This window comes from Tenrec ecaudatus, chromosome 12 (genome assembly GCF_050624435.1).
Source record: "Tenrec ecaudatus isolate mTenEca1 chromosome 12, mTenEca1.hap1, whole genome shotgun sequence".
Classification (NCBI taxonomy): domain Eukaryota; kingdom Metazoa; phylum Chordata; class Mammalia; order Afrosoricida; family Tenrecidae; genus Tenrec; species Tenrec ecaudatus.
Genome location: NC_134541.1, coordinates 95995945 through 96012427, shown reverse-complemented (window position 1 = coordinate 96012427; position 16483 = coordinate 95995945).

Below are 16483 nucleotides of genomic sequence, written 5' to 3'. Positions count from 1 at the left end.
ATTTTGGAGTAAAGTCTTGCCATCCTCTGCAAGCAACTACTCCCCCTTTGAAAAACAGCTGTTGGCCTGTTACTGGGCCTGGCTGGAGACTGAAGGCCTCACCATGGGCCACCAAGTCACCATGAGGCCTGAATTACCTATCATGAAGTGGCTATTGTCTGACCCACGTAATCATAAAGTTGGATGTGCGCAGCAACACTCCCTTGTTAAATGGAAGTGGTATATACGAGATCGGGCCAAAGCAGGACCTGAAGGAACAAGTAAGCTGCAAGAAGAAGTGGCCCAAATGCCAACAGTCTCCACTCCTGTTACATTGCCTCCGTTCTCCCAGTCTGCACCTATGGCCTCCTGGGGAGTTCCTTACCATACTTTAAGTGAAGACCAAAAAAGTCATGCTTGGTTTACGGTCGGCTCTGCACGATATGCAGGTGCCACTCATAAGTGGACAGCAGCAGCACTACAGCCCTTTTCTGGGATCTCCGTAAAGGACAGTGGTGAAGGGATATCTTCCCAATGGGCAGAACTTCGAGCAGTGCACCTGGCCGTTCAGTTTGCATATAAGGAAAAATGACCAGATGTGAGATTATATACTGATTCATGGGCAGTGGCTAATGGCTTGGCTGAATGGTCAGGGAATTGGAAGGACCATGATTGGAAAATTGGTGACAAGGAGGTATGTGGATAGACTTCTCTGAATGGGCCAAGAAAGTAAAGTTAATTGTATCTCACGTGAATGCTCACCAAAGGATTACCTCTGAAGAGGAGGACTTTAATAATCAAGTGGATAAGATGACACACGCTGTGGAGACTGGTCCTCCTCTTTCCTCTGCCACCCCTGTTATCGCCCAATGGGCACATGAACAAAGTGCACATGGCGGCAGGGATAGAGGTTATGCATGGGCACAGCAACATGGACTTCCACTCACCAAGGCTGACTTGGCCACTGCCACTGCTGAGTGTCCATTTGCCAGCAACAGAAACCAATATTACGTTCAAGAGATGGGACAATTCCTCGGGGAGATCAACCAGCAAGTAGGTGGCAGGTTGATTCCATAGGACCACTTCCATCATGGAGGGGACAGCGTTTTGTTCTTACTGGAATAGACACCTACTCTGGATATGGATTTGCCTTCCCTGCACGTGATGCTTCTGCCAAAACTACTATTTGTGGACTCAAAGAATGCCTCATGCACCGGCATGGCATCCCACATAGTTTTGTTCAGATCAAGGAGCTCACTTCACAGCAAATACAGTGTGGCAATGGGCCCATTCCCATGGAATCCACTGGCCGTATCATGTTCCTCATCATCCTGAAGCTGCCAGCTTGATGGAACGATGGAATGGGCTCCTAAAGACGCAATTACGACGCCAAGTAGGTGGCAACAACTTGCGGGGCTTCCTGATCTCCAGGAAGCTGTATACGCTCTAAACCAGCGGCCAATATATGGTGCTGTGTCTCCAAGAGCCAGAATTCATGGGTCCAGGAACCAAGGGGTGGAAGCTGGAGTGGCACCACTCACTATTACTCCTAGTGATCCCCTTGAAGCATGTTTGCTTCCTGTCCCAACAACCCTGTGTTCCTCAGGCCTGGAGGTCCTGGTCTTGAAGAAAGGAACTCTCCCACCTGGAAACACAGCACGGATTCCACTGAAGTGGCAGCTGAGAATGCCCCCTGGCCACTTTGGACTTCTCATGCCTTTGGATCAACAGGTCAGGAAGAGTGTCACCGTACTAAGTGGTGTGATTGATCCTGATGACAGAGTTAACAGGACAATGCTACAAATGGCAAAAGAAACGAAATAACAAACAATTAGGGCAGACGTGAATAACTTGGAAAACGTGAAAACAATGCAAACAAATCAATGCAGTAAAATAGTTGTTTCTTTGAACAGATTAACAGAATAGGTAGGCCACTGCAAACCTAACCAAAGAAAGAAAGGAACATATAACAATAGTCACGCCACTGAGGGATAAAACAGGGAAAACTACAATGGGCTCTAATGATATTTAAAGCTGAATTGTATAGTACTATGAGTACCGTTACACCAATGAATTCAACATCCTGGAAGACATGGACAAATACCCTCCCAGATGGACCACAAGCAACTCAACAGACTCAGAGAAATAGAGAAAATAGACAAGGTTATCAAGAAAATGTCAACTAAAATATCCCCTGGGCCAGATGGCTTCACAGGAAAATGCTGGCAAGCATTCAGGCAAGAGCTGACAACAATCCTACACAAATGGCCAACTCCCAAATTTTCTCTATGAATCTAGCAGATTACCGATAGTTAAAGTGGGGAAGGATCCACAAGGATTGAGAATGACATTCTGATCTTTCTAATGAACATTGATTCAAAATCCTTAACAAAATACTGGTCAATATAATTCAAAATATGATAAAACGAATAATTCTCCATGAACAAGTGGGATTCATTCCAAGGATGCATGGAGGTTTCAACATCTGCAAGTCCATTAGCCTTATTCAGGTTTATTGGTAAGAAAGAGGAATAAAACCACATGATAATATCAATACACACAGAAAAAACATTCAATATCATCCAGCACCCGTTCCTGTTTAACACATTACAAAGATCGGAATGGAAGGGAAATTCTTCAAGATAATATAAAAATTCTTCTAATTTGCCCTCTACAACAAGCTATATATGAAGCTACAAATGAAAAGTTAACACCAAAATTTGTATTCAGTGGAAAAAAGACAAAGGAATCGCGCTGAAAATGTCAACCAGACTGGATGCCCCTTGCACCCTCTTCTATTTAACAACGTTCTGGGGTTCCTAGTTAACAACATAAGGGAAAGGAAAGAGATCAGTGGTATACATCTGAGGAAAAAGAGGTGAAATTATCTTTATTCTCAGGTGATATAATTTTTTTGTGTGATATAATTTTATAAACAGAAAACCCAAAAGCTCCACAAGGGGAGTGTAGGAAGTGAGAGAGGAAATGGCAGAGTGGAAGCATACAAGATCAACAAACAGCAGGCTATGGAACTACTATATCCATCAGCATAGTCCATGGAAGAGAAGATAAACAATTTAGTACCCTTCACAATAATACAGCACAAATTGAAGTTGGAAACAGAAAGACTTCTCCCAAGTTGTTTCGCCTAAATATATGGCAAACTAAGCTGCCTCCTACACGTGGTAAGTGACTATCCACTTGGAGGTGAACAGAAGTAGGTCAGAGGTTATACTCCCTAAGGGTTATCAGCTATCTAGAGGAATCAGACTGTGCAGTCTGTCACACCCTAAGTAGGGCCCACCTCCTTCTGATAAGGGCAGTAGTAAATTGTTTTCTTGTAGGAAAGCCCAGGGAGGTCAAGGCCACTCAAGAGTGACCAAGGTAGGCCGCCATCATGAATGAATGGTTCACCCTTCTTGTCACACGTATATCTCTAATTCCACCCTTTCCTGCCATGCCATCACCCCAGCTCATCTGCTTGCTGTTCCGCTTATGCACATTGTATATCCCCCCCATTGATTGTATTGGCTATTGTACAACCCCTTTCTGTGATGTATATCTCTACCTGCAATTAAGAGCCATGCATACCCCCAAAGATATATAAGCCTTGGTTATCAGTAAATCTCTCCTGCACTCTCTCCTGGCCTGTACCACCAAGAGGAGCTGAGATGATGATGCAACCATGAAATGTGTTTGACTCCATTATTTCAACATATCTTCTGTCTCTTCTGATTCTCTATGACTTGACTATAGTCTTTACTTATTATCCCTGTATAATTGTGCCTACTGAACCCATGATGATGTGTTAAGGGCTGGATACGTTGACAAATTTAAATACCTAGGGGTATACCTAACCAAAAAGCCCAAAACGATTTGAATGTGGAGAACTACAGATCACTATTACAAGAAACCCCAAAGTGACCTCCAGAAATGGAAGGATATCCCATGGTCATACATCAGAACACGTAGTATAGCAAAGATTTCTGTCATGCCCAAGGTACTAGACAAATGTAATGGTACCCTACTACATGTACCAACATCCTTTGTCAATGAATTGGAAACCACTGACCAGCAATTTCATATGGAAAGAGAAGAAGGCCAGAATTCTCAGGGAACTCTTCAAGAAGAAGGATAAAGTCGAAGGACTTGCTTTACCTGACTTTAGCACCTACGATTGAACCACCATGGTGAAAACCACATGGTACTGTTATAATGACAGATGTTCGGACCGATTGAATAGAACGAAAACCTAGAAATGAAATCATCAGCATAGAGACAACTGATCGTTGATAAGGACCCCAAAATTATCAAATGAGAAGCTGATGCCCTCTTCAACAAGTGTTACTAGAAAAACACCCAACACAAAAGGTAAGGCAAACAAATGGCGTGAAAGGTATTCACTTGGGGAAGGAAGAGGTGAAGCTATCGTTGTTTGAAGATGATATGATTTTATATATGGAAAATCCCAAAAGCACCTGAGGGGAGTGCAGGAAGTGAGAGGGGAACATCGCAGAGTGGCAGGTTACAACACCAACAAACAGAAGTGTATCAGACTGCAATACACATCGAATAAGACCACAGAAGAGGAGATACCAAAAGGTGGTACCCTTGACAATAGCAAAGCACAAATGGAAATAACTAGGGCTATACCTGACTAAAAGAACAAAATATTTATATGAGGAAAGCTACAGAACACTATTACAAGAAAGCAAGGGTGAACTCAACCAATGGAAGGATAGCCCATGCTTATGGATTGGAAGTCTCAACCTAGTGAATATGCCAGTTTTGGCCAAGGCACTATCTAAGTTTAATGCAAAATCCCAATGAAATTACCCTCCTCTTTCTTCAAAGAAATGGAAAACCTGATTACCAACTCCTTATGGAGAGAGAAGAAGCCCCGAATTAGCCCAGAACTCCTCAAAAGGAAGGATACAGTGGGAGGGCTTCCTTTACCTGACTTTGGCATATGTTATACAACCACGGTGGTCAAATCCACATGGTATTGATACAATGACAGGTACGCAGACCAATGGAAAAGAACAACACGCAGGAATCAGATCATCAGCATACAGACAACTGATCTTTGATAAGGGCCCCCAAAATATCAAATGGGAAGCAGATGCCCTCTTCTACAAGTGGTGCTGGAAAAAAATGGAGATCTACCTGTGGAAAAATGAAGTAAGACCTTTATCTCACTCCATGCAAAGGGATCAACTCAAGGTAGACCACCGAGCTCAAGGTAAAATCCTAAACAATTAGGGCCATCAATGAGGGGAAAAGGACACACCTGAGAACTTTGGGGCAGGAAATACTTAGGCTATCAGAAATAGGGAAGGACATACATACAGAGGAGTCACCAATTGAGAAATGGTATATACTGAAGATAAGAAACCTATGTACATCGAAATAATTCACCAAGAGGGTACTAAGGCAGTCCACGGACTGGGAAAACATCTTTAGCAATGACAAATCAGACAAAGGCCTCATTACTAAAATCTACACTATTCTGCTAGCTTCCCAAAAGAGAAAAACCTATTTCCCACTGAGGAGGTGGGCAAAGGACCTGAACAGAAGTTTCACAGGGGGCAAAAATCAGAATGGCCAACAAACATATGAGAAAATGTTCCCGATCTTTAGCCATAAGAGAAATGCAAATGAAAACAACAATGAGGTACCACCTAATGCCTTCAAAGAAAGCCCAATTCAAAGAATCAGAAAGCAACAAGTGTTGGAGGGGCTGTGGTGAGATAGGAGCTATCATCCACTGCTGGTGAACCTGTAGGTATATACAGCCACGATGGCAATCCATTTGGTGATTTCTAAAGCAGATGGAAAATTACCTATCTTACGACCCAGAAATCCTCTAGTGGACATACACCCAGAGAGGCAAGGAACAAGCCACGGCCAGACAGCTGCGCTCTAATGTTCCTTGCGCCACAATTCACAAAGGCAAAGAGTTGGAAACAACCCAAATTTCCATCAACATACGAATGGATTAAAAAACCGTGGTACATAAATGTAATGGAGCACTACACATCACTAAGAAGTACTGATGAACGCAATAAGCACATCGCTGGATGATATGATGCTAAGTGAAGTAATCCACGCACAAGAGAACAAGTGCAACATGATTTCGCTGGGGTAAGCTTAAAAAATGCAAAAGGGGCATAGGGCAAGAGCAAATGTACACAAACGTTCCTGAGTGAGGTCCAGGTAGTATGGAATGGGACAGACCAAATCCAGGGGGTACATATGGTAGCCAACTGAAAAGGAAAAGGTAAAAATAAAAAGGAAAAAAAGGAGAAATGGATAGTGGAGAAAAGGGCACTGACCCACCCAAGGCGAGGGTATTGTTTATATCTCCATAGGGAAAGAGGGACCAGGCTTCATGCCGGTGCTCCAAGATGTGAATGCAATATACTGGCATGAAGCAGGGAACCAAGAGAAAGGTCTGAGGGCCAGGCCCCAATCCCTACTTCGTGGACAGCCACCCCTCCCCACAGAAGAATTTACATCAGAGGACCGCATTGAAGCTATAGCTCAGGGAGAGTGACATGTCTGATCAGAGCACTGGGGAGCAAATGACGGGCGAGGAAGAGAGAGTGGAGCACACCCTGGCCCACCAAGCCTTGAGGATGATATCCCCACTCAGAGCAGCCAATGCACAGAGAGGACCATATGGCTGGCCCCACTATGAGACACGACATCCCTCACTGACACATAGCCCTTCAGGGGACAACACTGGAGACAGTGGGGGATTTGTGCCCGATCTGACACCACCATACCGAGGCAAACTCTGGAGGAATGCAACAGAACAGCACGGGGAGCAGAACAAGGAAGTCCTGTGGAGTACCACAAACGACTTTTGGTCCAGTGCGTGTAACCCAATCAGACTCAACCAGAGAACACTCCTAAAGGTCAGCAAACAGGCCTTGAACCATTTACAGGCTTTCCCTTTTTTGTGTCATTGGCTTTTTGGTGGTGCCATAGTTTTGCTTCCTTTTGTCACTTTCTTTTGCTCTGTCTTGTTTTTTGTGTGCATATTATGATCTCCTCAGGTCTATGTCTAGAAGATAGGCAGGATAAACCATCTGGAGGGGAAAGCAATGGGACCAGTGTTCCCCGGGGTACATGGCAAAGGGGGAGGTGGAGGAAAGGAAGTGGTGTTAATCAACCGAGGGACAAGGGAACGACAAGTGATCCAAAATCAGTGTCGAGGCCTGTGTAAGAGGCCTGTTAGGACTTGATCAAGGGCAATGTAACCAAGAGGAATTACTGAAACCCAAAAGAAGGCTGAGCATGGCAGTGGGACAAGAGGAAAGTAAAAGGAAATCAAGGAAAGAACTAGTAGGCAAAGGGCATTTATAAAGGTCTAAATACAGGCGTGTACATGTATAAATATATTTAAATATCTTGATGGGGAAATAGATCTATGTGCATATATTTACTTATAGGTTTAGTATTGAGGTAGCAGATGGACATTGATCCTCCACTCAAGTACTCCTCAGTTCAAGAACACTTTGTTCTATTAACTTGGCAGACCATGATGCTCACCTTCCCAACATGTTTGCTCAAGACAAATGTGTGCATAAGCAAAGGAGGTGAAGAAAGCTGATGGTGTCCAGCTTTCAAAAGATATAGCATCTGGGGTCTTAAAGGCTTGAACATAAACATCGGCCATGTAACTCGGAAGCCACAAAACCCTATGGAAGAAGCACACCAGCCTTTGTGACCACGAGGTGAAGACAGAATAAGATACCAGGCATCAAAAACCAAACTAATAACACAATGCAAATGATGGAATTCAGAGTGGAGATCCAAAGCCCATCCAGAGACAAGTGGACATTCCCTCACACAAGGGTCAAGGGAAAGAACAGGACAGCCAGGGTGCAGCATAACACCGAGAGAACACACAATGTTCCTTAGTTCTGTCATTCTTCCCCTCCACCTCACTCTCATGACCCGAGTTTCAACTCACAATCAAGCTACACTTGAGCATATGCCCTGGCGCAGATAAGATCTTTCGACATACTGAATCCAGAACTGGTCATCCATGTGGAACAGGAATGGGAGGTGCGATACCTGTTGGTAGGGGGAAGGTGGGAGGAGAAATGGGAGACGCTGGTAACCGACTACAGTGATGAATGTATAATCACCCCACCTCACAGCCACGGGGACAAACAACAGTAACTTGGGTGAAGGGAGACAGCGGGCACTGTAAGATATCAAAACAATAATAATTTAGCATTGATGAGGGTCCCATGAGGGTGGGAGAGTATGGAAACAGGGGCAAAAAAGAGGAGCCGACGCCAAGGACTCAAAAAGAAAGAAACCGTTTAGAAAAGGATGATGTCTAAGTATGCACAAATGTTTCAGTACAACTGATGTATAGGTTGTTATGAGAGGTGTGACAGCCCCAAGAAAATGATTTATTTAAAAAATTGTAAAAAGCAGAGAAGGCAAGTGGACACGGGAAATATAGGTGCCGAGGCAGAAGGGGAACCAAAAACAAGCTGAAGAGGAATGTCCTTCACCCCGAGTAACAGAGAGAAATGGCCTGGAACTAAAGCTAATTGCCTGATTTTTATTTCTAGCTTCTTAAACATTGAGAAAATAAATTTGTTTGCTGAAGTCTTCCACATATGATCTTTCTATTATACAGACACTAGATAACCATGACACTCCATTTCCCCTTGAAATCTATTTCTTAAAATATAGATGGAGCGCATTTCCACTCCCCCCAAAAGTTGGTATAATGTGAAACATGTAGCCTATGTCATTGAACAACATGTGTAGAAATTGTTTAATCGGATCCTATTTTATTACGTAAACTCCCAAGAAAAGACAATTTATATATATAACAAACTCTGAGGAAAGCATGAGAATGTGGGAGAGTATCCCTGATAGGCACCCCAGAACCGGAGAAAACAAACAACAACAAAAATCCACAACGAAAATAATGCAAGAACGTCAGGAAGTGTTACGGAGTCGCTCCCACACAGACCACTGACCCACAAGCAGCTGCAAAGTAACAAAGCAAAACTTTATTACAGAAAGGCAAAAAGACAAATAGACAAGAAGACAACTCCGGATTTGGGCTACAGCATGGCCACACAGGTCCAAAGCTGAAGCGTCTGGCCAAATTTTTCTTTCCCTTTTATACACTTAAAACCAGCAAGGCGAGGGGGGTAGAGCAAGGAATGGGAAAGGGTGTTTACACAAGATAACAGGGATGCGGGTAGTTCAGCATGTCCTGCTCAGCTTATCTTGGACCAGAAGATTTTGCAAAACTTCTTGCTCACATTTATGAGTAGATATTTGCAAGGTCACAGGGACTTGCTTTTCTAAAATAACATACCTCTCCTAGAATGGGGGGGTGGCACTTAAGCTTTTCAAAATGGAGTAACTTAAGACAAATTATTTTATTCTATTAAGCCTTAACATTCCCTCCTCTTCTAGTAACTAAATCAAATCCTTGATTCCCTAACTGTTTTATTTGCTAAAACCTGATAATTGGTTTTAAGAACCATCAACTTGATATCTTGTAGCGAGTTCTGATTAACTTGAGAAGGGCGTTGAAAGCACACGGGCCCACAGTGAGGGCAAGTACGAACAGAATAAGGGGCCCAGCAATGGCACTAAGTAAAGATGTGAGCCCGGGAGAGGCTGAAAACATCTGTTGATACCAGTTTTCTTGACTGGTTAGGGCCTTTCTTCTATCTTGCAGTTGTTTTTGGAGTTATATATTTTTTTAATTACACCGGAGTGATTTACATAAAAACAGCATGCTTCTTCTAATGCCATACACAAACCCCCTTGTTTAAGAAACAGCAAGTTTAGGCCTTTTCTATTTTGTAGCGCTATCGGCTAGGGAGCTTAGGGAGGTTTCAAGAGCAGTTACTGACTTTTCTAGAGCCTGGAGATCATGATTACCTTGCAGGCTGAGGGCAGTAAGTCAGCCCCTTCCTTTATTAGTGCTGTACTCCCAAGTGCGGTAGCCCCAGCAACCCCTAGTGCTAGCAAAACTGGGACTAGCACAGGCGCGCGTTTGAAACGTCCCGTGAAGTGGCGAGAGTCAAGATTAAGATGTTCACGCCCCCCTTCTCCTGAATGATAATACACCTGCGGAATGATGTGCGTTAAAATACAAAGGTTGTTAGTTAGTAAGGGAGCATACGCCCATGGGGTGTACATAGTCCTTGTCCCGAGATGTCTCCCAGCGTTAGTTTGGGTTCCTTCTTCCCAGCAACCTTTGCCGCAGTCGGGGTACTCAGGACAACAGGGTATGGTCCTTCCCAGCGTGGTTCTAGTTGACCTGGACTTAGTCTTTTTACCCACACTAGGTCGCCGGGGTTGAAGAGGGGTTTTCGGCTTTCCTCGTCGCGGGCCGGAGTCTGGTCGGACGGCACGTTGTTTCTGATTCGCTGGCGCTCTGCTTGCAAGGCCCGTAATGACTTAACCATGTTATGGTTTTTGATTTCGCTTAACACTTTACTTCCAATCTTAGGTAACAATGGGCGTGGAAACCCGTACATTATCTCAAATGGAGAATAACCATGCTTTTGAGGTGTACATCTCACCCGAAGCAAGGCAAAAGGTAGGAGGCTAACCCAATCTCCGCCAGTTTTTAACTTTCATTTAGTGAGAACTTCCTTAATTGTTCTATTTGCTCTTTCTCCCTGTCCAGAGCTTTGTGGTCGGTAACTACAATGCAACTTCCCATTGGTTTTTAGCACCCCAGTTGGTAATTTTGTTAAGTGGGCAGTAAACGCCAGGCCATTGTCAGATCCTATGAACATAGGGAGTCTGAATCTGGGAATCATTTCAAAGACTAACTTTTTAACTGCAATGAGGGCAGTTTCTCTCTTTGTGGGATAGGCCTCTGTCCAGCCAGAAAAAGCGTCCAGAAAAACAAGGAGATACCTGAAGTTGCCTGGTGCTCGTGGGAGTTCAGTCAAATCTACTTTCCAATGTTCACCTGGAGCTTTTCCTTGGTATCTTTGTCCTGGGTGATGAACTGGGACAGGGTTAGCATTTACCTGAGCACATACCGGGCACCTTGCAGCTTCACTTCTGGTTAGCTGGTACAGTCCTTTAATTACATAATCCTTGTGCAGGAGCTCTGCTAATTTTGGCCAGTTCTTGTTCAGCTTGTGAGTAATGGGGAGGCTCGAGGTTGTTAGAGGGTTCTAGCAGAGGCAGGATGGTTTTGGAGCTGGCTGCTTGGCGCGCAGCCTGATCAGCCAGTCTGTTGCCATTAGATACTTGGCTTGGTACTGGGTGATTCTGGAATTTGAGAGCCATCTGTCTGGAGGAGCCCGGAGGAGTTGCTCTACATTGTGAGGAGCAGTGATGACGAGGTTCTGGTCAAAAGTGAGCTTTGAGGCTTCTTTCACCATCAGGGCGGTGGCTGCAATTGCCCTCAAGCAGTTAGGCCATTCAGCAACTACTGGGTCGAGTCTTTTGGAGAGGTACGCTACGGGTCGTTTTTAGGGCCTGAGAGCCTGTACCAACACACAAGGTGAAAGGGCTTTTTGAGGTTAGAAAGGGCTAGGGCAGGAGCACTTACCAGTGCAGTCTTCAGCTTCTGGAAAGCCTTTTCTTCTACCTCTGTTCATATTAGTTCAGCCTTTGTTGCTCCAGTAGCTGCATAGAGTGGTTTGGCTAATTCTGCAAAACCCAGGATCCACAGGCAGCAATATCCTACTGCCCCTAGACATTCCCGTACCTGTCTTTTGGTGGTGGGTTTGGGTATAGCTTGGATGGCCTGGATTCTGCTATTTGACAAAGTTTGATTGCCATCCTTTAACTTATACCCCAGGTAGGTGATGATTTTTGTACATAGCTGGGCCTTTTTGGCAGAAACTTTATAGCCTAGTTGGCTTATTGGGTATTGTTTTACTCGAATTGGAGTGGCAGAGCTTTGTAATTGAACTACAATGGGTGCCCGGTGTTTAGCCAGCCCCGGGGGATTTGTTTTTGCCCACACATTACGGATTGTGGCTTTCCATCTTTCCAGGAGTCCCCCAGGGTCTTGGTGTTTCTTTTCGGCGTCTGCTGCAAGGAAGAGGTGAGACTCTTCTGTAAGGTTTATTTGGGAGCGAAACAGAACCAGAGATCCAATTAAGAAAGTTTTAGAAGCAGGCTTTATTGAGAAGCTTGTGGGCGGGATCAGCAACTCAGGGCATTGAGTTATTGAAGCCGCGCAGAGGGACGTTTGAGTGGTGTTTTTATAACCCTTTCTGACAGGCACAGGGGGAAAAAAGGGGATAACTATGCTTACTCAAGGAATTGTAAGAAAAGGAAGTGATTGTAAAAATTTTCTGGGAGTTGAGGGGGAGTTGGGCAAACTGGCTGAGCAAGCGTCTAGAAGGTGGGCAAGCTGACTGAGCAAGCGTCCTGTTAGTAAAAATATGCTGGTTTTATTCAAGGGAGGGGGGGGGTAGGTACAGGGTAAGATTCAAGAACTTAACATAGTTCCCAAATCAAAATGGAGTTACTTGTGCTAAGATCCTTCATCCCAGACTCCACCCTATAGGGAAAATGGACGATGTTGTCTTTCGGTAACTGCTTCATGGTGACCATGGACGACGATTTAAGGGGGTGGGGGGCTTTCTAAGGCGGAGTACTGGGATTCTAGGGTGGACGCACGATGGGGGAATTCATATCGAGGCTCCGGAGAGTTTCATATTGGGGTTCATGAGGCTGCAACATCATTTGGTGAACTGAAGCTTGGGTGATGTTGCAGAGCCTGTTTTGGAAAAACTGGATAAAACAAGGAGCAATTAAAAGTAAAAGTGTAAATAAAATTATGGGTCCTATTATGGGGGCTAAAATGGAGTACAGAGAAGTGCTCCACCAGGGAGAAGTTCCATCTGTTGTTGGCCTGGTGCTCTGTAACTCACGGCTTAGTTTGTTAAGGTTCTGTAGATTGGTTTCCACAATTCCCGACTCATTGATGTAATAATAGCATTCCTCCTGGAGGAAGAGGCAGGTTCCTCCCTTTTCTGCCGTGAGGAGGTCCAGAGCGCGGCGGTTCTGTAAGGTAACTTGAGCAACAGAAGTTATTTGTCTTTGTATGGAGGCTAAGGATTCTGCACAGATATCGAGTGTCGATTGGAAGCGTTCGGCTAACTGGTTGGTTGTGGTGATGGAGTGTCCCAGGGCGCCGCCACTCAGTTCCACCGCGACTGCTGACGAAGCTAGGGAAAGGCCTACAACAACCGGGAGAAAAACTGCTCTTTTACTGCGGTGACTATGTGTCTGGGTGTCTCTGGTCTGGAATTCAGCTGGGGTGTAGACAGTGAGCTGCGGAACTAGAGTGACAGGTAGACACAAGAGGGCAGAACTGCTACCGATGTTAAGATGTTTGGTGAGTGTATAATTGCACCAGAAGAAAAATGCTGCTGGTGCTGTTATTGGCTGGGAGGGTGGCATTGTGGTGTTGCACAGTTGAGTGGATGCATTGGAGTAGCCAAAGTGCACCTGTGCGTACCCTGGTGTGAAGTACAGAGGGACATTGGGGATAATTATGGGTTGCATGGTGGAGACCTTAAGGGCAGATGACCAGCTGGCAACTGGGGCTGCTGCTAGAGGAGGGCATTCCAGGGCTGCACACATGAGGCAGGTGGAAAGGTTGCCTAATCCAGCAAGGTTGGCAATGGTCAGTCCCTGTTGCAATAGGGTGAGCCAGGAGAAGGGAGAATCGGAAGGTATAGAAATTTGTTTCATGAGTTGATGTTCCTGGATCTGAATATTACGATGGATGGTGGATTGGACCTGGGCTAGCGACCTTTATAGGAACAGTTTAGCATTAGGATATGTGCTGTGGGAGTTAAAATACCAGCCTCCCTTGACTGGTTTGGTCTACCTGTTGTTTTACGGGCCAGGGATGGTTAAGGGGAATTGTGTTCCTGACCAAAAGAACAGGTGGGTTTTGGTTATAGGGTAGGGGTGAGCATGGTGAATATTGCAGGACTTTTAGGGGCACCCTGTGTTTTGTTTTACCCATTTTTGTGCACAAGCAGGGTTAGAGGTTTGGTCATATAGAAAACAAACGATGGGGGGAGTTGGTTCTGGGAGAACGTGCGCATTCGGGGAGTTGGAACTGTGTCTGAACAAGGTGAAAATAAAGTAGGCTGGACCGGAATAACTGGCGACCAGGCAATCAGCTGTGGCTAGGAGATAACTTTGTCCTGTGAGTAGGTGATGCTGGCGATATTGGGGGTTAGTTACATTTTCAGTGAGAAAAAACCTCCAGGCGAAAGGGGAAGTTAATGCTAGGCTTAGCTGGCTGGTTTGGTGAGGCGAGTGAGGCGGAGAGACATAGGACCAGTAGACTGAACAGACCACTGGGGATCACGATTAACTTTGGTTACCGGTTTGACTCTGGAGAGGTATATCCAAGAGTGTAGACCAACTACTTTGACAGCCGAGGGAGTGGTGAGAATGACAGTGTACAGACCTTCCCACTGGGGTGATAAAGGTTTGGGTGTTAAAGATTTAATACAGTGTCTCCAGGGTGTACTTGACTTTGGGAGGTTGGGAGAGGCTGGAGAAGGTTCAGGGATAACGGAGTTAACGTGTTGTCTAAGGAGGTTGCGTAGTAAAGACAAATATGGTAAATATGAGGCTAATGGAGGGCTGTTACTGGGAGGGAAAGGGGAGAAAAGGAAGGGTCGCCTATAAAGTATTTCAAATGGACTGAGGCCGGACAGCTCCCGGGGGCGGGGGTCCGCGCGCAAACGGGTAAGGGCAAAAGGCATAGTGTAATAATAACATCCTGATAAAATTGCTTTACGCACAAACAATTTCTTGGGACTAATCTTATTTTAACAAGGGCAACTGTGTTTTCAGTTTACTCATTGCAGCTCGGAACTTGGGAAAACATAAAGACGTTGTTTTAAGAGAGTTACTAATACATTTCAATGAAAACTCAGTGATTTTTTTTTAATTTCCCTTTTTTTAACTAACACTGAAGAGTTAAAAGGAAGCTATCTGTTGAAGCTGTGGTTTCTGAAGCAGAACATTTGGTTGAACTCCTTCCTTACTTCTGCTTGGGTCTGCTTAACAATTCCAGTTTTGTTTTTAATAAAAGAAACCTTAGGCTTAGTCGGTGGGTTTTTGAAATTGGAAACTGGGGACAGGGATGAGGTTGTGGAGGTGGCCTGATCTAAGAGGGCGATAAGGGGAGAGCATTGTTGGAGAGGGAGATAGTACCATGTAACAGAGCAGGGCACAAGGGGATAACCAAGTAGGAGTGCGAAAATGGAGTTTTATTAAACGTGCAAAACAGCGATTGGGTTTGCCTAAGGGTGGAGGGAGACTTATCAATTCCCACCACAGAAATCTGGGAAGGAAAAGTAAGGCCCGAGTGAGAGGAGATCACAGAATAGGTAGCCCCCGTAATCCATCAAAAGAGATGGACTCACCCGTTACCTCGAGCGTGACGCTGGGCTTGGCGAGAGTTACCGGAGTGGAGGAGCTAGGGCCTCTTCAGTCCATGAATCCCAGCAACTCCATACCTTGTAGCTCTGTGTCTGGAACTTCCTGGATTTCGGCGCCTCGGCTTTGCGGGGCCGGGGGCAGAGCCAGGGTTGGGCAGTCCGACTTCCAGTGGCCTGGCCGTTTGCACAGTGGGCAAGGATTGGTAGGAGGCTTGGGTTTGGGGCAAGTTTTTGCCCAGTGGCCGTCACAGCCACACTTGAAGCACGCTCTTGGTGGTAAGTGCTGGCTCCCCTGGGGAACGCGGCGATGGACGGGATTACCTGCCGGCCTTAGGGCTGCTACCAGGCCTTGGGAATGGAAGCTAACCATCTGTTGGACCCTCGCCTGGCTAGTGGCCTCAGCCGTCTCCTCCCGGGCGTTGAAAACTTTATATGCCATTTTTACCAGATCCTGTATAGGGGCTTCAGGGCCCTCCTCAGCCCTTTTCAGCTTTTTTCTAATGTCAGGGGCTGAGTGAGAGAGGAAGTGAGGGGCTAAGATAGAGGCCTTGCTTCTAGACCCTGGGTCTAGACAAGTGTACTCTGTGAGTGCCTCCTGGAGGCGGTTAAGAAAGAGAGCAGGCTTCTTATCTGCCTTTTGGGTGACTCTCCTTAGTTTGCCACAGTTGACAACCTTGCAGGAAACGGTTTCTAAGCTTTGAATGAGGTATCAGAGCATTAGGTTGTTTTTTGTGGGGAAGGTCGGACCCCTGGCCAGGCTGATAATTCTAACCGGGGTTTTTTAGTGGGATGGCATGTGCCTTCAAGGGGACATTTGAGTTGATAGCGTGGTCTTTGTTTGCTAGCTGGCGACCTGCATCAGAGACTTTCTCACGCTCTTTTCGGTGGTATGGGTAGAAGCAAGGATTACTTGGGTGTTATGCCAGGTAAAATTATACATTTGGGTAAGGTAAGTAAATATTTTAATAAATTGAGAGAGGTTTGCTGAGAAAGAGCCCAGGTGGGTCTTTATCTGTGACAGGTCCTGTAAGGAAAAAGGGACATGGACTTGGATG